The sequence below is a fragment of the Muscardinus avellanarius genome, assembly GCF_963383645.1.
Source record: "Muscardinus avellanarius genome assembly, chromosome: 4".
Lineage (NCBI taxonomy): Eukaryota > Metazoa > Chordata > Mammalia > Rodentia > Gliridae > Muscardinus > Muscardinus avellanarius.
The window spans coordinates 30,796,152-30,818,132 of record NC_137789.1 but is presented as its reverse complement, the minus strand read 5'-3'; the positions used below and the strand labels follow the sequence as shown (position 1 = coordinate 30,818,132).

General features: G+C 38.0%; 1 pseudogene across 1 annotated transcript in view; it reads left to right on the top strand.

The window, feature by feature from the left end:
• Nucleotides 1–21,981, top strand: part of LOC308262277 (large ribosomal subunit protein uL30-like) — a 147,985-nt pseudogene that overhangs the window by 62,678 nt on the left and 63,326 nt on the right. The window contains exon 2 of the transcript in view: nucleotides 8,602–9,329. The product of the transcript in view is annotated as a large ribosomal subunit protein uL30-like (transcript). The remainder of the gene's footprint in view (nucleotides 1–8,601; nucleotides 9,330–21,981) is intronic.

Below are 21,981 nucleotides of genomic sequence, written 5' to 3'. Positions count from 1 at the left end.
GAGATATTGCTGATCTGAGAAAATAGTTTAGTTTTGTAGAAAATGCCTCAAACTAAGAATCAAAACACTTATAATCAATTTTGGACTGCAATAAATAATTAATTCCTGGTATATACCTATTATGAACTCTTAGATTACAAACTGCTAAGGGAGGCAGAAAATAATTTCTTTAGTCCCAATACCTAAAAGAGTGCATAGCATATAGTAGGCCCTCAGTGTATTTATTTAAATGAATTAATAAACTGCCCAGAAGTACTTAATGATGGAGATTGCTGGGCAGCATTGGCTCTCCAGTATCCTGCTCTATCATATTTTCCCTCTGGGCCTTCTATTTCTATTCTTAGAGTTATATTGGTGCCCAGTGACTAAGAAAAAATCAGTTTAGAATTATTTTTTTCTAGAAGGAAGATGACAATTCTAGGCCTACCCTATTAATATTGGTTTATTATTTAGATGGGATTGTTGTCACCTTTGATGCTTTAGAAGGCAAAGAATTTATTGCCTTAAATTCCTGAGCAGAGCAGAGCAAGCTCGAGCACAGGACACTGGTTAATTCCACTGGCTTTGGAACTGTTGGGTGAAGCACAGGGGAAGCCTCTGGCAAACGAAGTCCAAAGTGGAAGTTGAGTGTCGAGAGAGGGTCTGGAAAACTGGAAGAGAATTTGGTGAAGAAAATGTTTAGTAAATTTTTGTAGAACCATTAAACAGAGCATAGATAAGTATAAAATATTTTTGCATGTTCAGAAAAAGTACTAAAACACCAACTTTTTTGTTAGAAATGTATAAATTTTGATAGTAGGCATTTATAGCTAAACGGATCCAAACAAATATCTTACTCGGACACTTTCTGAAAAATAACTTTTTTATATTTTTAGTACTGGAAATTGAATCCAGGGACATTTTACCTCTGAGGTACATGGCAGCCATATTTTATTTTGAAACAGCATCTCATTATGTTGTTGAAGGTCTAAGTTGCTGAAGCTAGTCTCAAAACTATGATTCCTGTGTCTTAGCCTCCCAGGTGCTGAGATTACAGATGTGCACTGCCATGCCTCACTTGAAGAAAGCTCCCTAATAGCAGCAAAATATTAATCATGAATCTCTAAACTTACGGTATAGAATGAGAACAATCTAGAACCATGATATGATTATCCTAAAGGAATGTATACAACAGATTAAAATACTTTACAATGTGATTCTAATATTTATTTTTTCAGTTATAATCGTCTCACATTTTAGCGGTCTTAAATGGTTGTATTTATATGAGTTACAATATTCAGGTTGGTCACTACTTTAAGTGGTTTTTTTTTTTTGTGCCTAGAGAATTAGAATTTATCTATCTTGATTTTTATCCAGAAGAGGAAAAATTTTAACTAGGCTTGATTGTCCATTGCATAGGTGTCTTTATCTCTTGCTAGAGAATGCTGTTACATATTTCTGTGTATCGTAGCAGACCAGGGAGGATTCAGTGTAGAATGATTCTCCTTGGTATGTAGATCTCAGTGTATGCACAAGACAAAGAAAGATATTAAGGTCATTGTAAATATTGTTTGATGAGCAAAATATCCACATAGAGATAAAATTTTGAGAATTTTTCTTAGATGCTTTCAATATGGAACACTTAGTAATTTAACCTATATCAATAACATGTATTCTTTATTTTTTTATTTTTATATTTTTTGGTGGTAGTGGGGTTCCTGGAAGCCCTTCTACCTCTGGGCTACACTCCCAGACCAATTTTTTTTTTATTTTTTTTATTTGGAAACAGGGTCTCTTAAGCCAGAGAGGCTGGCTTCAAACCAGCGCGATCCTCCTGTCTCCACCTCCCAAACACAGGATTACAAGCGTGCACCACCATGCCCGATGAACCACATGTATTCTTTTGATGTTAAGACATTTGTTTTTGGTTCATGGCATTTATAAAATGTTATGATTAAAATGCTTTGATATGTCTCTAAAGGGAAAAATAGAAGATATTGTTTTTCTTAACACGAGGGACATTATGCTGTTTGCAAAAATGTGTTGGTAATCTGCAGCAGAATGGAAGATGTATATATTATATAATGTTATAAAATATAAAAGTATGGTGTATCTATGATACAAATATGTAAAAGTTGAATATGTTACATAGAAATTAGATTATATGGGCAAGTGAAAGCTTTGTTTTTTGCAAGGGAAATAATGGAACTATAAGTGATAATTTAATTAAATTTCTATTTTTTCAATAGTGTTATTGATAATTAAAGATATATATTTAAAGATATAGCCAGGCGTGGTGGCGCACACTTGTAATCCCCGCGCTTGGGAGGCAGAGACAGGAGGATCGCGCAGGTTCGAAGCCAGGCGCATGTGCTGGCTTAAGAGACCCTGTTTCCAAATAAAAATACAAAATAAGTGTCTGGGAGTGGAGCCCGGAGGTAGAAGGGCTTCCAGGAACCCCACTACCACCAATAAATTAAATAAATAAATAAATAAATAAATAAATAAATAAAGATATAAATCTAGTCTTAAAGAAAGGAGGTTATATTGGAGTATGGCACTTTATTTTACTAATTGATGAATATTTTGGTATTTTCATACCCATAGCTTTTAAAGGAACATCAAGACAGTCTCTATTTTTATTTTGTCTTCAGTGAGAAGAAATTTTGATATAGTGCGATAAAAACAGTAAAACAAATGATAGCCCTTAATAGGTTACAGGAAGGAGATGTAGATGTTAGAATAAAAGGGTAAGCCCTGTCTTGAATTATATTTTCCATTGCTCTCTTCTGTGCCTCTTCATCTCAAGCACTTGCTGGGATGCAGTCAGTTTAGAACAACATTCAAACTGAAGATAATTCAGCCTTTGGGATTCATTCATGACTTGAGTAGATTTAGGGAAAATAAGGCAAGGAGAAACTAGGTATTCTTACCTGTAGAGTGGACTGTTATAAAGAGTCTGGGTAAATGAATCTGGGTATTTTACATAATTAAATCTATTTTTTTTTTTTTTTGGTGGTACTGGGGTTCCTGGAAGCCCTTCTACCTCAGGGCTACACTCCCAGACCTATTTTATACTTTTCTTTATTTGGAAACAGGGTCTCTTAGGCTAGGGCTGCTGGCTTCGAACCTGCGCGATCCTCCTGTCTCCGCCTCCCAAGCGCGGGGATTACAAGCGTGCGCCACCACGGCCCGGCTAAATCTAATTCTCATAGGAAGAAAATCTTATTGGACTCTCCCTCTGTCTCTCTCACACTAAACACACACACACACACACACACACACACACACACACACACACACACACACACCACATTCACATACTCTTGGTAACTCAGCCAGCATGGGCTTGGAAATTACTAGTCAGAGATTTGGGGATTTTGAAACTTCTTTTATCATCACCAAACAATATCCTATTTTCTTATTGAAGTGGAACCTACTTTTGCACATGCATGTTGATCTTTTTAATTCCTCTATGTATCAAAGGGCTTCCCCTAGGAGGGGTGCTTTTGACTGGAAATTATGTATATATACTCTATCTACATAAATTCATAAATACTTTTCTATAAAAACTAGGCTCTTTGATTTTTATCTTGAGTATTTTTTTTAAAGCATACTGTGGAAGAAAAACAGTGTACTAAGAGACATAAAAGGCTGAGTGTAGACCAATCGTTGTCGGACGCAGTATGACCATTTTCACTTTAATGACTCAAGTTCTATCATGGGCCAGTTATCGCTAAGCTCCTTTGCCTGGGAAAAATCGGGTTTACACCTGTTATTCCCACGTAATTATTAATAGCACTTTTTTCACCTTTCAGTCAAAGATGTCCTGGTTTGGATGATAAATTATATGGTTACTTTATCTCTAAAGATCCTTTCAACTTGAGTATTCTTTGATGTTGCCTAGAGATGAGATGTGGAATCAATCGTCTGAGAGCTAGTCATTGAAATTCTAGTCCTTTATTTTGAGCAGTGGTGAGAGATGAAGGTTTTGAATTTGATATGGCCCAGATCATGAAGATCTGATATTCAAAGCTGTAATTTGATCCTGAAGCATAGAGAGAAAAATTTTAATCAAAGTAAAAACCTAGAAATCATTTTGATTTTATTATCAAGAATAGATTTTAAGAGATTATTTCTGGGGAGAGCAAATTTTTTAAAAGATTGTTGCAATAAATCAAATAAGGTATAGTAGTATTCTTAACCAAGATTACAACAGTAGAATTAAAATAAAAATAATAACTAAAGGGATATTCTAAAGGTAATATCTATAGGAGATATTTATTATATTTGGGGATTGAGGGAGAGATTAGAGTCTAGGATGACATTCCTTCACCCCATCAATTTCTTAAGTAAATGTATGAATACAATTCATGGAAAGAAAGATCAATTGCTTGAGAGATATGACTGGACTTGCCATGCTAGACTTGTGGGGTTTAGTAAATTTACAGAACATGAAAGTGAAAATCTCTAGTGGATGTTTAGATATAGAAGAACCTGAGAATACTGGATTCTGGTCTGCTGAAATAGACTTGGGAATAACCATCTCATCCAAAGTTTCTATAACAGATACAGGTTATAAACCAAACTAAGCAATGAAAGAATCTCAGAGGTTCCTAGCATTGAAAGAAAGAGAAAAACCAATAGATGAATGGCTAAAATATGTGGCATATATACAGAATGAAATTTTACTACATTACTTTACTCCAAATAAGAAAGGAAAAAGTGTCGGGCAGTGGCACACGCTTGTAATCCCCGTGCTTGGGAGGCGGAGACAGGAGGATCTCGCAGGTTCGAAGCCAGCCGTGCTGGCTTAAGAGACCCTGTTTCCAAAAATATAATAGGTCTGGGAGTGTATCCCTGAGGTAGAAGGGTTTCCAGGAACCCCAGTACCACCGAAAAAGAAAGGAAAAAGTTATGCTATTTGTAGAAATATTGAGAGAACTAAAGAATTTTATGCTTAGTGAGATCAGCCAGTCTCAGAAAGTCAATGGTTGTATGTTTCATTGATATGTGGAAAATAGAAAGTAGGAAACAAACGGTACTTTAGATAATTGAAGAGAGAGACAAGTAGAAAAATGAAAGGGAATTGGAGGAGGGATTTAAGGAGGGGAAAAGGCAGATTGAGAAAGTAAACAGTTCAAATAATGATATGCCCATATATAAAGGCATCACTACCAATTTTACTAATATGGATATGGGAGGAAAAAAGGGACATAAGGGTGGGAGGCGAAAGAAAATACAATGAGCATTATGTGCATGTATGTATCACTATGAATCTCAATCTCACTATCAGGTATCATTAAAATATACCAATAAAAGTATGCATGTATGTATGTATGTATGTATGTATGTATTTATTTATTTTTGCAGTACTGAGGATGGAACCCAGGGGCATACTACCTCTGAGCTACAACCCCAGCCCTATTTTTTATTCTTTTTTTTTTTTTTTTTTTTTTTTTGGTGGTATTGGGGTTGGAACCCAGAGGCTTTCTACCTGGGGGCTATACTCCCAGACCTTTTGTATATTTTATTTGGAAACAGGGTTTCACTAAGTTGCTGAGAGCCTCACTAAGTAGCTGAGGCTGGCTTCGAACCCATGCGATCCTCCTGTCTCAGCCTCCCAAGCACGGGGATTACAAGCGTGTGCCACCACACCCGGCTGCTATTTTTTATTCTTTATTTTGAAACAGGGTCTCACTGAGTTGCAGAGGGCCTCACTAAGTAGCTGAGGCAATTTGTGAACCCGGATCCTCCTGTCTTAACCTCCCAATTGCTGGGATTACAAGCGTGCGCCATCATGCCCGGCTCCAATAATAGTACTTAAAAAAGGGGAAAAAAGAAAATCACTTGAGTGGGAGACCAATAAGGATTACTGCAGAATAGAATAAGTGCATGAAGATAATGTCATATAACAATATAGGTAAATATTTCATTTTTAGAGATCACACAATTTTTTAAATTCTCTCAAGCTCAAACATTTATACACTTTTGAGAGGCTCAAAGGATGTAGTTTATAGCTATTGATGTTTGTTATATTAGAAATATAATTGGGATTTTAAACTTCATTAATTTAATTAACTGAAATGACAATTTCAATAAATTTTAACAAAATTATATACCTTTGTAATAAATGATCATTTTTTTTGGTGGTATTGGGGATAAAATTCTTCTACCTCAGGGCTACACTTCCAGACCTATTTTATATTTTTGTTTGGAAACAGGGTCTCTTAAGCCAGTGAGGCTGGCTTCAAAACTGTGCCATCCTCCTGTCTCCGCCTCCCAAGTGCGGGGATTACAAACGTGCGCCACCACACGCGGCAAAATGATCATATTTTAAAGAAAATTTTAGTGAAATTACTGGTAATATTTTATTCAAAACTCTTTAATGTGTAGATTACTAGAAGATAGCTAGATTCTGATAGGTGCTTTTGCATTTAAACTGTTACAATATGCTCTTTGGGTTAAGGTATATGAAGAAAATATGACCACACATACATATTTAGTTGGAAAGTTGGGAAGCATTTTCATAGCCTTTTAAGGTAGTTATATTATTTTTGATATTAAATCATAACTTGCCTAGGAGTAGTATCTTAAAAATTAGTTATAATGTGGACTCTAAGCCACATAAATTAACCTTTTGTATGCAATAGACTGATATTCCTTAATACATGTGTGATTCTGTATTATATTTTACTGATGAGTTGGAAAAGAGCTCACTGAGTTATGTAGATTTTTCTAATGTTGACATATTTTATTACACAATACCCACAAATTGCATTAATCAATATCACTGCTGGTCTCATAAAAATATGTGTAAGTATTGGAAAGATGTCAGGTTCACAGAGGCAGACGTGTTGTCCAATATTCCAATTTTCTCTCAAAAGCTCAAATTTTATCACTGGCAACACATAGAGACAGTTGTTTTCATTGAAAGGAAAGGTTCATTGTATTCGTTTTCAACAAAATGCCTGCCAAACATCCTAGGCTAAATAACAGGATTTATCTGTTATTTGTTCTTTCAAGCAAAAATTGTGTTCCATGAACAAAGCAGCTAATTCAGAAGCTTACCATTCGTTTTCAAAGTGCCTTTCTTTGACATGCAACCAAATTATTTCATGTACACTTCTCATTTTGCCACATGAAAATTAAAAACACATGTACACATGGATTGAGATTTATTAATATTAATAGGTTTTACTCCATCAAAGATATCACTGAATGAGAATGGTTTACTTCATATTAACTACGAATATGTTAGAGTGGAAAATTATGTGGTATAGTTCATGGCCTCTGACTTAATAAATGATATGTTGACAGCAGTTCTACCACTATAGATTTTACACCATGAATATAAACATCAGCATAGTAAAGAGGATGCCAGTGTCTTGGTGTTAGTATGAAAACATCTCCAATTTCTCTGATGCACAGAGTGTGTCTTGAGAAACCTTGGGGTACACAAACCACATTTTGGAAATTGCTACTTTAACTAACCTTTGGGACAGTTGCCTCATCCAATGCTGCAAGAAGATTTAAAGAAAAACTCACAAATATCTAAAAACAACTAAAAGGGCTCTGTTTGATTTTGCAAAATGGAGGACATGGACAATGTTGTTGATAAGAATTCCTGTGCTCATTTTTTCTGTTTAATGTACCATAAACTTCAGTATATACCTATGTTAAGTGATATAAGAAAACAACATACTCTTCCCTACATGTATTGGATACCCCTGGGATGGAAATGCTACAATGTATGAAGGCATAAATTATGCTTGTCACCAAACCTAGAAAAGCATATCAAATTTCTCTGACTAGGAACTAAAAGTCTATTCTCTCTTTTAATTATGGATCTAGCATGTAAAACAATTTGGCATGGCATTTATAATAAATTAGGGAAAAAAGCAAATCTAAAGCAAAGGCAGTCAGAAACTTTATACCCTCTGGATACAGTGTACAGGACTAAAGTGAAATGGTTGAATATTTTAAAAACTTCCTTTAAAATGACTTTAATAAGCCAGGCATGGTGACACAAGCTTGTAACCTCAGCATTCAGGAGGCTGAGACGGGAGGATCGCAGTTTGTAGACAGCCTCAGCTACTACTTAGTGAGGCCCTCTGCAACTCAGTGAGATTCTGTTTCAAAATAAAGAATAAAAAATTAGGGCTAGGGGTGTAGCTTGGAGATAGAATGCTCTTGGATTCCATCCCTATACCACAAAAATGATTCTAATAAAATAATTTAGAGTTATTTGTATACTGTAGGTCATGGTACTTCTAACTGAATTTGTGCATATATGAAGGACTGGCAGTATGCTAAGAAAGTGACATTTGTTGAATGTCTTCTTTAGACCTTTCTGTGGGTAAGAAATATTGCCTATTTCTTCTTATACAAGTGAGCCTTTAAGGCAGATAACCATTAGCCCTTCCTTAAAGATCATTAACCCTATCTAAACCTATTAACCTTATCTAAAACTATATCTGAAAGTGAAATTTATCTGTATTAAACAACTTGCAAAAGTAATGGGATTTTCATTTCCTTGATTAATGCTGCCTGAGAGAAATCAATTTCTTTATAAAGTCTGAATTTCTTTTTCATTCAAAATATTTGTTTAGCTCTTTTTAGGCTGGAGCCATTAAAGGTGCTGAAGAGAAGAGAAAGGTTCCTGCAGTGCCAGAAACCCTTAAGAAAAAGAGAGAGAATTTTGCAGATTTGTAAAGTGCCTCAAATAGAGGTTTCTCAAAAGATGTTTCAAAAGGCAAGGAGGAACCTAAGCACTATCACAAGGAATACAGTCAGAAATGAAATTCAAATGGCTGGAATGTCAAGAAAAGATGGCAACTTTTGCTTACCTGCAAAACCCAAGCTGGCACTTGTCATCAAGATCAAAGGCATAATGGTGTGAGACCAAAGGTCCTTATAGCGTTGCAGCTTCTCTTCCTTCTCCAGATCTTCAATGGTACCTTTGTTGATCTTAAGCTCAACAAGGCTTCAATTAACATGATGAGGATTGTGGAACCATATATTGCATGGAGGTACCGGAACCTGAAGTCAGTGATTCAACCAATCTACTGGCATGGTTATGTCAAAATCAGTAAGAAAATAAATTTTCTTGATAGGTACCATTTGGTAAATGTGCCATAATTTGCATGATTCATGAGATCTATACCACTGGAAAATGTTTCAAATAAATGAATAACTTTCTGTGGCCCTTCAAGTTATCTTCATGAGATGGAATGAAGACAAAAAAAAAAAAAAAAAACCCACCTATTTTGTAGGAGGTAAAGATGCCAGCAAAAGGGAAGACCAGATCAACAGGCTCATTGGAAGGATGAACAAAGGTGTCCACCATGGTATTTTTGTAATCTTGCCAGTTAATAAACAGTGCCTTCTCTCAAAAAATATTGTTTAACTTTGGATTCTACACAAAGGGTACCATTCTAAAATACTAAATTACACATTTTTAATTTACCAAACACTTTCACAGATGTAATTGTAAAAATAAAACAAAAAATATTGAAGCTGATAAATTGGGTACTTTATCACAATCTCAGGTATTATGCTTTTTTTTTTTTTAAAGTTGAAATGGAGTCTTGCTATTATTCCCAGGCTGGCCTCAAACTCCTGGGCTCATGTGATCCTTCTGACTTGGCCTCCCAAGTTCTGAGACTATAGGCCCATATTACTGCACTCAGCTCTCAGGATTTGAGTGACCCTTACAAGACAAGGAACACACACTGTCATGAGAAAACAAGTAAGAGATATAATTTGCTGATTTTAGGTCATGATTTCTAGTACTTTGTTTTCAGAAAAAAACAGCAAATCCTATAATGTTCTATCTAATCAGCAACTGATATACTTAGATATGAATATCAACATTAATTCTCTTGGCAAAATCAACCCTCTGCTAGATTTTATATAATCTAAAAATGATGATTTACCTATTACTTAACTATTCAACAACTAAGCAGTCATCTAAGTATTTACAATAAACTTTTACTTTTAGACTCACTCTCATTATTTTCCTTTCTGCATAATTCAGTGTTGCCTTGAAGTCTAATGTGTATATATATAAATATATATACACATATATATACATATATACATATATATACATATGTATACATATATACATATGTATACATATACATACATACATACATACATGCATGCATATATATATATGCAGTAATATGCAGTACTGGGGTTCCTAGAAACCCTTCTACCTCCTGGCTACACTCCCAGACACCTATTTTTTATATTTTTATTTGGAAACAGGGTCTCTTAAGCCAGCGAGGCTGGCTTCTAACCTGCTTGATCCTACTGTCTTCGCCTCCCAAGTGCGAGGATTATAAGCATGCACAGCACACCCGACAAAGTCTAATGTATATGTATTCTAAAAATCACTTTTCTACAGCGCTTGGGAGGCTGAGACAGGAAAGTCGCACAGGTTCTAAGCCAGCCTCAGCTACTGAGTGAGGCTCTCAGCAACTTAGTGAGATCCTGTTTCCAAATAAAGTATAAAATAGGTCTGGGAGTATAGGCCAGAGGTAGAAAAGCCCCTGGGTTCCACCCCCAGTAACACACACACACACACACACACACACACACACACACACATATCACTTTTCTATATGGAAATATTATGGCATTGATTTTCTTTTGGAGAATTACATTTCCATATTTTACAATTAATCAACATGATTTTGAGACATGCTGTTTACCTTTTATTTTTAATTTATTTATTACTTCTTTAATGTTTTATATTTTAGTGATTCCATTATTATCTTACTCTGTTTTCTGTAGTTAATGCTTCTCTGGCTAATTTGGTGTCTTTAAGCTGTTATCACAGTACATACAAACAAATATACAAAAATTTTCATGTGTAGGTGGAAAGATTCCATAGAGAATGTGTCTGGCATTTCAGAAAGAATGCGCGAAATTAACTAAAAGTCAGAGACAGAAAATATGGGACAACTATAAAGATGGAAAATTCAATTTTATTTTATGAAACAAGTGAGTTTAAACTTAGTATAATTAGCTTGCAAGAGTTTTAACTTCTTATTAACACCGGTGTTTTAAGTCTAGTGTTTTCTATCTTTCCCTGATTGTTAATGAAACATCTATAGGAATTATATTACAGAGTATTTGGAGCTTCAGAAATTTAAACTGTAAGCCTTGATGATTTTATTTTTCCACTGGATAATGAATACCTGCACAAATGTGCACCAGAGAATTTCTTCCCAAAATATGTATCTCCCTTTTTTTGGAGATTAAATAGAAAAATACCATGGACATAAGATAAAAATGCTAACTATATTAAAAAGCAGTAGAAAGGTATTTGAAAAAATCAGTGTGGCTTATAAGCTGGAATGTTATTGAAAAGTTTTGGTTATTAAAAATTGAAAAAAAATACTACATTTAGCATTGTTCAGGTCCATTTAAAGCCCTATTGGGAATTTTAACGTGGATTCCACAATATCAAACACTGTGCACTATGAAACCTTAGAAGTAGTCAGTAAAAGTAATTGTAGGAAACACTGGCAAGAATTAAGACGGTTTAATATTGGAATAATATCTATTAAAGATAAGAATTAATATAGCTAGTGTCTTCTTGTGAACTGTAGAGTAAGCATGGTAAACGAAAATAAGAATATAAAATAAAGCATCAGTAGGTTTAATTTTTGTATTTATGGCTGCAAAAAGTCTGTGAAATGAAACTATGGCCACATGCAGTCACCATTTGTTATAAAAGAAAATGAGACAAAAATTACTTCATGTCAATTTGTTTCTGAAAATTTCTGTTATTCATGAACTGTCACTTTAAATGAAGGACCATTTTCTTAAAGTGAAGAAACTATTATTTGCAAAGCCTTAAAACACATAGCTGAAATCCAGTCCCCATAAATTTTCAGCTTTTATCTAAACTTTGGCATATATTGACGATTTCTTTGATAATAATTCAACTCAGAGTCAAGATGCTGACCAGAAACTGTTTTAGGTAGATAATGTAAAATATTTTATTTAAAGAGGATAATGTTTTTTGTAGTGACTCTGGGTGTAAGAAGGAACTGTGTTTTCTTATTCATGTGAAAATTTTTATGATTGATTATATAGACTTTCAGCTAATGGCATCCATCATAACTGAACTAGCACTTTCTCATTTCGTGTTCCATAAACTTATAGAAATATCTACATACTATGCATATGTTATTGGAGCATTGTATGCTGACATCAATCTAGTTCAGAGTGATAGTAACATATATGCTCACAGCATTTGGTGAGATTCTCTCAGCTTTCTCCCCACTCCCCTCCCTTCCCCCACACCACATGTGCACTGGTATTTTCACATATGTATATGCTGTCAATGGAAGTGTTTACTTATTTTTTCTCTTTCCTCCTCACCTCCCTCTCTTTCCACTGGAGTTTCTCCTCCATATATGAAGTTCTTCTGGTATTCTGATTACTCCTAGCTTCCCCACAAGTCCCTTTACTTTCTGTGACTGGCTAAGTTCAGTTATCATAATGTTCTTCAGGTTGGTCCATTTTCCTGAAAAAGACATAATTTTGTTCTTCATTTCTAAGTAGAATTCTATTGTCTGTCTACCCTATAATTTTGTAAGTCAGTGAAGTAACTGTTCTGTAAGTTTGCTCAGACAACATAAAAGGGGTAAAATCTTACCTAAGAAATAATCATTAGTTGCTGAACACATGTGCCATTCATGTTATATGGGCCGTAATATCCTCACAATGCCATGCAAGATAGGTCTTATTATTTAAATTTCTTTCTTAATTTATTTTTAATGTGGATCATATTGGAAATGGCATACATTCTGACTGTGCTTGGTGCATTGGAACTCAAAGAGATTCTAAAGGAACCTACTGAAGTCAATAATAGTGCCAAAAAGATATAAGACTCACACCCTGTCTAGTCTGAATTTAGCGGCCCTGTTTTTTACAAGAAATTTTTAAATTGGACTTCTAACTTATTTGCCATTAACTCTATTAAACATTGTTAACTATCTTTACAATTGGCTGTGATGTATTTGCCTTGGAATTTAATCAATCACAAATGACATAACTTTAAAAAATTTATTGGTGCATTGTAATCATACATCATTATGCAGTAGAGAATGGTAGAGGCATACATGTATATATAACACTTCCCCAATTCTCACCCAATTTCTTCCCCCCTCCCTTCTTATCAAGCTGGCTTAATGACTTACTTTGATAGGTTTGTGAATGTACATCATACACATTAGGGTACTTCCCTCTTCGCCCCTTCCATCTCCCTCACATTAGGTCACCTTCCTTATTCGTCTAAGGTTTGTTTTTCTTTGGCTAGAGTCCCTCATATTTGCCATTTTTTCTCTAGCTTCCACATATTAGGAAGAAGATTTGATATTTCACTTTTTGTGACTGGCTAATCTCACATAGCATGTTTCCAATTCCATACATTTTCTTGCAAATTACATAATTTTGTTCTTCTTTATGGCTGAATAAAATCCATTATATACATATCTCACAGTTTTGTAATCCATTCATCTGTTGATGAATATCTTGGTGGTGCCATAGTTTGACAATTGTGATATATGCTGTTTTAAACATAGATACACGAGCTGGGGCCCGGTCTCGGGACTCTGGGCCCCAGGCCGAACTGCGCGTAGCAGGCCAGACCCCTGGAGAAACCGGGCCCAGTAAGACGCTGGGTTCTGGGCGGGGGTCTCGCGCGGGGCACGCCAGCTGGGGCCCGGGTCGTGGGACTCTGGGCCCCAGGCCGAACTGCGAGTAGCACGCCAGATCCCTGGAGAAACCGGGCCCAGTAAGATGCTGGGTTCTGGGCGGGGGTCTCGCGCAGGGCATGCCAGATGGGGCCCGGGTCGTGGGACTCTGGGCCCCGGACCGAACTGCGAGTAGCACGCCAGACCCCTGGAGAAACCGGGCCCAGAACAGAAAAAGATAAAGAAAAATATCGGAGAGGCGGTAAGAAAGCCGTTATGGATGCCAGGACACTGGAGATGCAGACAAAACTTATCTAAATGCACTGGAACTTATGGAAAAATTTGCCGTGAAAGAGGACTGCTATTTCTCTATATTGTTAAGAATCTCAGACATCACCTGTAAGGAGAGAGTTTAGCGGAGGCCAAGGAGAAATGTGGTGTTGAAAGAGTTCTCCACGATGATGGTGGAGACTTGTATTCAGGAGAAGCAGAAACCGGATCTTACATACATTATTTTTTTTTGGAGAAATTACACCAAATGTCGAGTGCTACCATCACGCATGATTAGTAACACTGGACAACATTCTGAGTGGAAAAAGAGCCTGGGAAGGATTTGAAACGGTGGAGGCAGTGGCAATGCCAGTGGCCAATACTCAGGGGAGGCAGAGATCTGATACATTACACCTGGAACCTTTGAAATAATATCCACAGAGACAGTGATCGGAACCTGCTGAGGGGTTATGCGGGCGCCGGGGCTAGTGGCCGACATTGGAGCTTGCTGTGAGGCAAGGCCACTACTGAGGCCTCCATGGCCAGAATTGGAACCTGCCGAGGGGTTAGACCGATGCTGGGGCCAGCGAGGCCGGCATTGGAGCCTGCCATGAGGCAAGGCTTATTCTGGGGCCTCCGAGGTCGGGTCCGAAAACTGCTGAGGGGTTAGGCCAGTGCTGGGGCCAGTGAGGCCGGCATCGGAGCCTGCCGTGAGGCAAGGCCGGTACTAGGGGCTCCGAGGCCAGGATAATAGCCTGCCGAGGGGTTAGGCCGGTGCTGGGGCCAGTGAGGCCGGCATCAGAGCCTGCCTTGAGGCAAGGCCGGTACTGGGGCCTCGAGGTCAAGATAAGAGCCTGCCGAGGGGTTAGGCCGGTGCTGCGGCCAGCGAGGCCGGCATCGGAGCCTGCCGTGAGGCATGATCAGTGCTGGGGCCTCCAAGGCCGGGATTGGAGCCTGCCGAGGTGTTAGGCCGGTGCTGGGGCCAGTGAGGCCGGCATCGGAGCCTGCCTTGAGGCAAGGCCGGTACTGGGGCCTCGAGGCCAGGATAAGAGCCTGCCGAGGGGTTAGGCCGGTGCTGGGGCCAGCGAGGCCGGCATCGGAGCCTGCCGTGAGGCATGACCAGTGCTGGGGCCTCCAAGGCCGGGATCAGAGCCTGCCGAGGGGTCAGGCCGGTGCTGGGGCCAGTGAGGCCGGCATCGGAGCCTGCCGTGAGGCATGAGCAGTGCTGGGGCCTATAAGGCTGGGATTGGAACCTGCCGAGGGGTTAGGCCGGTGCTGGGGCCAGTGAGGCCGGCATCGGAGCCTGCCTTGACGCAAGGCCGGTACTGGGGCCTCGAGGCCAGGATCAGAGCCTGCCGAGGGGTTAGGCCGGTGCTGGGGCCAGTGAGGCTGGCATTGGAGCTTGCCCTTAGGCATGACCAGTGCTGGGGCCTCCGAGGCCGGCATCGGAGCCTGACTTGAGGCAGGGCCGGTACTGGGGCCTCCGAGGCCAGGATAAAAGCCTGCTGAGGGGTTAGGCCAGTGCTGGGGCCAGTGAAGCCGGCATCGGAGCCTGCCGTGAGGCATGACCAGTGCTGGGGCCTCCGAGGCCTGGATCGGAGCCTGCCAAGGGGTCAGGGTGGTGCTGGGGCCAGTGAGGCCGGCATTGGAGCCTGCCTTGAGGCAAGGCCGGTACTGGGGCCTCGAGGCCAGCATAAGAGCCTGCCGAGGGGTTAGGCCGGTGCTGGGGCCAGTGAGGCCGGCATCGGAGCCTGCCGTGAGGCATGTCCAGTGCTGGGGCCTCCGAGGCCGGGATTGGAGCCTGCCGAGGGGTTAGGCCGGTGCTGGGGCCAGTGAGGCCGGCATCGGAGCCTGCCTTGTGGCAAGGCCAGTACTGGGGCCTCCTAACCAGGGAACGGAACCCGCCGAGGGGTTAGGCCGGTGCTGGGGCCAACGAGGCCGGCATTGGAGCCTGCCGTGAGGCTAGGCTGGTGCTGGGGCCTCCGAGGCCGGGATTGGAATCCTGCCAAGGGATTAGGCCGGTGCAGGGGCCAATGGCCAGCATCGGAGCCTGGCGTGAGGCAAGTTCACTCCTGCGGCCTCCAAGGCCGGGACTAAAGCCAGCTTAGGGGTTAGAACGGTGCAGGGGCCAGCGAGACCAGAACTGGGGCCTCCCATGAGGCAAGGCCGCTGCTTGAGCCAGCGAGGTCTGGATCAGTCCAATGAGTAGCCAGGCCACTACTGGGACCATCAAGAGTGGGATCGGTACTTGCAACGCAGCATGCACAGAGAAATATCGCAGAAAATATGAATCAGACGCTTCTCTTAATCAGCAATAACTAGGAGGAAAAGGGCAACAGGAAGAGGTTGAGCTATAGAAAGGGCCCTATAGTGAAGCGACTAATGTGACCAATCAGAGGGTATGTAATACTGGAAGATGGAGCCTCTTTAAAACGCAGGAGGTACATAAACAAATGTATCAAAGTAAATCACCAAAGAAGCGTGGGATGGAGGGAGGGGGAGGGAATGGGATGGGGGCTGGAGGAGGGCTAATGGTATGATGTGTGCTTGTATATCTTCTCAAGTCTTGTACTCCAATGTGATTGATATATGACTACAATGCACCAATTTAAAAAATAAATTAATTTAAAAAAATAAAAAAATAAAAATAAAATAAAAATAAAAAAATAAAAAAATAAAAATAAAAAATAAAAACATAAAAAAAAATAAACATAGATACACATGCATGAGTCCGGGAGTTGGTTTTCCATTCTTTTGGGTAGATATGCAGAAGTGGTATGTCAAGTCATATAGTAGGTTTATTCCCATTCTTCTGAGGGTCCTCTAAACTGTTTTCCAAAGTGGTTGTACTGATTTGCAGTTCCAGTAATAATGTAGTAGAATCCTCAATTCTCCACACTTTTGGCAGCATTTGTTGTTTGCATTTTAATGATTACCATTCTAATTGGGGTTAGGTGAAATCTCAGGATAGTTTTGATTTGCATCTCTCTGATTGCTAATTATTTTGAACATTTTTATACATGTATTACCCATTTGAACTTATTTTAATGAAATGTCTATTTCATTAAGTGTCACTTGCCCATTTTCTGATTGGGCTATTTGTTTTCTTATCAGTGAGTTTCTTGAGTTCTCTGTATATTTTAGATATTAGTCCTCTATCAGAGGGTTAGCTGGCAAAAATTTTCTCCCATTCTGTTAGCTCTCTGTAGAGGTTCCTGATAGTTTCCTTTGCTGCACAGAAACACTTTAGTTTAATGCAATCCCATGTATTGATCATTCTTCTAATTTTTTTGTGCCTTTGGGATCTTGTTGAGAAAGTTTTTACTTATGCCTATGTGTTGAAGTGTTGGACCCATGCACTCTTCATGTATCTGTGAGTTCTCTGGCCTAATTTCCAGGTCTTTAATTGACTCTTGTGCAGGGTGAGAATGTGGGGTTTATTTTCATTTTTCTACATATAGTTAACCAGTTTTGTCAACACCACTTATTGAAGAGGTTACTTTTTTCCAGTGTATGTTTTCGGCCTGTTTGTCAAAAATCAACTGGCTGTGTGTATATTTCTTTCTGAGTTTTTTATTCTGCTCCATTGGCCTATGTATTAGTTTTTGTGCCAATATCATGCTGTTTTTATTTATCACTATGACTTTGTAGTATAGTTTGAAGTCAGATATTGTGGTGTTTCCTGCATGGTTCTTGCTGCTGAAAACTACTTTGGCTATTCTGGATTTTATGTTGTTCCAAATAATTTTAAGGACAGACGTTTTCTGTGTCTGTGAAAAATTACCTTGATAATTTAATAAATATTACATTTTTTGAATGTGTAGATCACTTTTGGAAGAATGGCCATTTTGATGATATTTATTCTGCCCATCCAAGAGCATGGATAATCTTTCAATTTTTCTAAGATTTTCTTCAATTTCTTTTTTAATGATTTTAATTTTCCTTGTAGAGGACTTTCGCCTCCTTAGTTAGGTTTATTCCTAAGTATTTTATTATTTTGGGGGGGGGTATTGTGAGTGGAAGTGCTTTTGTTTTTCTTTTCTTTTTTTGTGATAATGTAAATAAAACCCAGGGCATTCTACCTCTGATCTCTGCCCCCAACCCTATTTTTATTCTTTATTTTGAAACAGAGTCTCACTAAGTTGCAGAGGGCATCACTAAATAGCTGAGGCTGGATGCAAACTTGCAAAGCAAACTTTTGGTCCTCCTGTCTCAGCCTTCCAAGTTCTTATTTTTCTGTTTGTACTCTAGGTACTGGGATTACAATCATGCATCATCATGCCCAGATTGAAAGTGTTTTCTGAATTTCTTTTTCTGTTGGTTTATGGTTGGCATACAGAAAAGCTTCTGATTTTTAAGATTGATTATAGCCAGGAGTGGTGGCACATGTTTTTAATCCCCATGCTCGGGAGGCTGAGACAGGGGGATCGCGCAGGTTCAAAATCATCCTCCACGGGTCTAAGAGACCCTTTTTCCAAAATAAAAAATATAAAATAGGTCTGGAGTGTAGCTCGGAGGTAGAAGGCCCCTGGATTTCATCCCAAATACCATAAAAAAAAGATTGATTATGTACCAGACACCTTACTGAATTAGTAGATCAGCTCTATATAAGTCTGTTGGTTGAGTTTGTTGGGGCTTCTAAGTATAATAAATGTTATCTGCAAATAGAGATAGTTTTTGTTCTTTTTTTCCTATTTGCACTCCTTTAATTTTCTTCTCTTGCTTTATTGTTCTGGCTAGAGTCTCAAGTTACTATATTGAAAAGGAGTTATGATACTGGACATCCTTGTCTTGTTCCTGTTTTGGAGGAAACTCTCGCAGTTTTTTCTCATTTAATATGGTATTTACTGTGGGCCTGTTACATATTGCCTTTATGATGGTGAGGTATGTTCCTTTCATTCAAATTATCTGTCATGCTTTTAGCATGAATGGGTGTTGGAATATGTTGAATGGGTTTTTTTGGCATCTATTGAAATAATTATGTGATTTTTTCCTTTAATTCTGTTTATGTGATGAATTATATAAATTGTTTTTGTATGTTGAACCAAACTTGTATACCTGGGATGAACCTGACTCAGTCATGGTATATAATTTTCTTAATCTGGGCTTGAATTTATATTTCTACTATTTTTATAGCAGTTTTCATTAAATGATCTAGGTCTATAGTTTTTTTGTCATCTTTATTTGGTTTTGATATTGTGATATTGGCTTCATAAAATGTATTTGGAAAAGTCCATTTCTTTATTTTACTAAATAGTTTGAAGAATATTTGGATTAGCTCTTCTATAAAGTTTTTTCTTTTCTTTTTTTTTTTTAATTTACCTGGGAAAGCAAATGGTCCTGGGCTTTTGTTCAAGGTAAGCTCTTTATTGATATTTCAAACTTTTTGATTGCTTTTGGTAATTTTAAATTTTCTCTATTTTTAAAAATCAGTTTGGAAGGTTTTAAATGGCTATACATTTGTCAATTTCTTCCAGGTTTTTTATTTTGTTAGAGTATAAATTTTCAAAGTAATTTCTGGTAATCCTTGTGATTTCCATGATGTCAGTGGTAATGTCAACTTTTTCTACCTTGTATTTTAGTAATTTACCTTAATTCTCTCTGTTTTTTGGTTAGGTTGGTAAGTGGTTTATCTATCTTGTTTTTTCTTTTAAATCAGCTTTTGATTTTGTTGATTATATTTTATTACTTTCTACTTCATTGGTTTCTGCTCTGATTTTAATAATTTCCTGTCTTCTACTGGACTTGGGGCTAGACTTTCTGTTTTTGAAGGATTTTGAGGTGTGTCATTGAGTTATTTATTTGATGATTTTTTGTTCTTCCTTTGTGAGCATTCAATGCTATGAATTTTCTTGTTATTACAGTTTTCAAGGTTTCACAAAGATTTTGATATGTTGTGTCTCTGTTTTTTGCTTATTTATAGAAATTTCTTAATTTCTCCCCTTATTTCTTCTATGACCTATTCTTATTTAACAGTGTGATGTTCAGTTTCCTTTGTGTTTATGTGGTTTTTCTGTTTTTTTATAGTTAATTTCCAGTTTTATTCTATTGTGGTCTAAAAAGATACAGGGGATTATGCCACATTTTTTTGAATTTTTTAGTGCTTGCTTTGTGGCCTAGGAAGTGGTCTACTTTGGAGAAGTTCTGTGAGCAGCTGAAAAATGTGTAGTGAATTCTGTAGTTGGGTGGAATATCCTGTATGTGTCTGATAGGTCCATTTGATTTGTGGTGTTCTTTGTTGGGAACATCTTTACTGACATTTAGTCTAGAAGATCAGTCTAGTGGTATGAGAGGGGTGTTAAATTCTTCCAGTATTATTTTATTGGGATATATGAATGTGATGTAATTTCACAAAGACTTTGTTTTATGAATGTGGTTGCACCTGTGTTGGGGCAAAATGTTGACTATTGTTATCTTCTCTTGTTGTAATTTTCCTTCTATTAGTAAAAAATTACCTGCTTTGTCTCTTCTGATAAATGTAGGCTTGAAATCTAGTTTTGTGATATAATAGTTGCTACTTTTGCTTGTCTTTGAGTTACATTACCATGAATTATCTTGTTCCAGTTCTTCACCTTTAGTTTGTGAGTATCTTTATTTAAAGGTGTTTTTCTTGTAGGCAACATATAGATGGATTGAGGTCTTTTTTTTAATCCATTTTGGCACTTTATGTCTTTTTATTGGGGAGTTGAGTCCATTTATATTCAGCATGGTTATTAAGAGGTGATTTTAATTTCTAACATTTTGAGTTTTAACTTCTGTTTGAGGTAATGTTTGTTCTTTGTTTGGTTGCTTGTTTGATGTAAATTATTGATTCTCTTTTTCTGCCATTTATTTATTAATTCTTCTTTGTAATTAATCTTTTTGAGCATTTTCTTTAGTGCTGGTTTGAAAGACATAAATTCTTTCAGCTTCTTTTTGTCATATAAAGTTTTTATTTCCCCATTAAATTTGAGAAATAGTTTTGCTAAATAGAGTAGATTTGGCTAAAATTATTTTTCTTTCAGAATTTGGAATATGCTGCTCCAGGCCCTCTTGGCTTTCATGACTTGATTTGGGAAGTCTTGAGTAATTTTTTTTTGTTAGCCTCTGAATGTTACTAAGTCTTTTACATTTTTTGCCTTTAAGATTCTCTCCTTAGCTTCTGTTTGTCAATATGTTTATTATGCCGTGTGGTGTCTACTGGGGGTTGTAATGTTTCCTGAACCTGTGTGTTGACCACTTTTTCTAATTTTGGTAATTTTCTGATACTACTTCTCTGAAAAGATTACTGATTCCTTTGGTTTTGGGTTCTATTTCCTCTCCTATGCCTACTACTTTTAGGTTTGTTTTAAAATTATCCCAGATCTCTTCAATGTTCAATTCATGCTGTCTATCCCCACCTCCATAAGTGAAAGGTGTTACTGGGACTAGACCCAGTATATATGTATAGGTCCTTGTTCTCCATAGATTGGGTTCGGTCAATCTGACTCCTTCCTGGTTATCACAATTGGGTGGTCTGTGGCAATCTCTGGATGCCCCACTAGTGTGCTGTACCCAATGGACTATAGTCCTTTTTGCTCAGTTGGCCCTGAGGGTGTTAGCTTATCTGTGTTTCTGCTGTGTCTAACACCAAACTCTACTCCAACCTTTACCAGAGTGAACCACAAAGTCTCAGACCCTGAGAGTCTATTGCTTCTTGTGCAAATCCCTGTGGCTGTGCTGGATGACTTCTTGTGGGGAGGGTTAGTTCACTTAAAATTTTGTTGAGCACCACTCTGGGTCTCTGAAGATGAGGTGGGCTTGACTGCCACTCTGCAGGTTATGGCTTGGCATTAGAACAGAGCCACTTACTTTACATTAAGTCTTTGGCTTTTTTAGCTGGGAGTCTCTGGAGGATGCAGTGTCAGCAATCCCTGCAAGATTAGGCAAGATGGTGCCACCATGTCCCTTGTGCACAGGGTACTTTTCTGTCATCTGTTCTTTTTCTGGCTTTGTTTCTATCACCTTTAAAATGTTTTTTTTTTTTTTTGTTTAT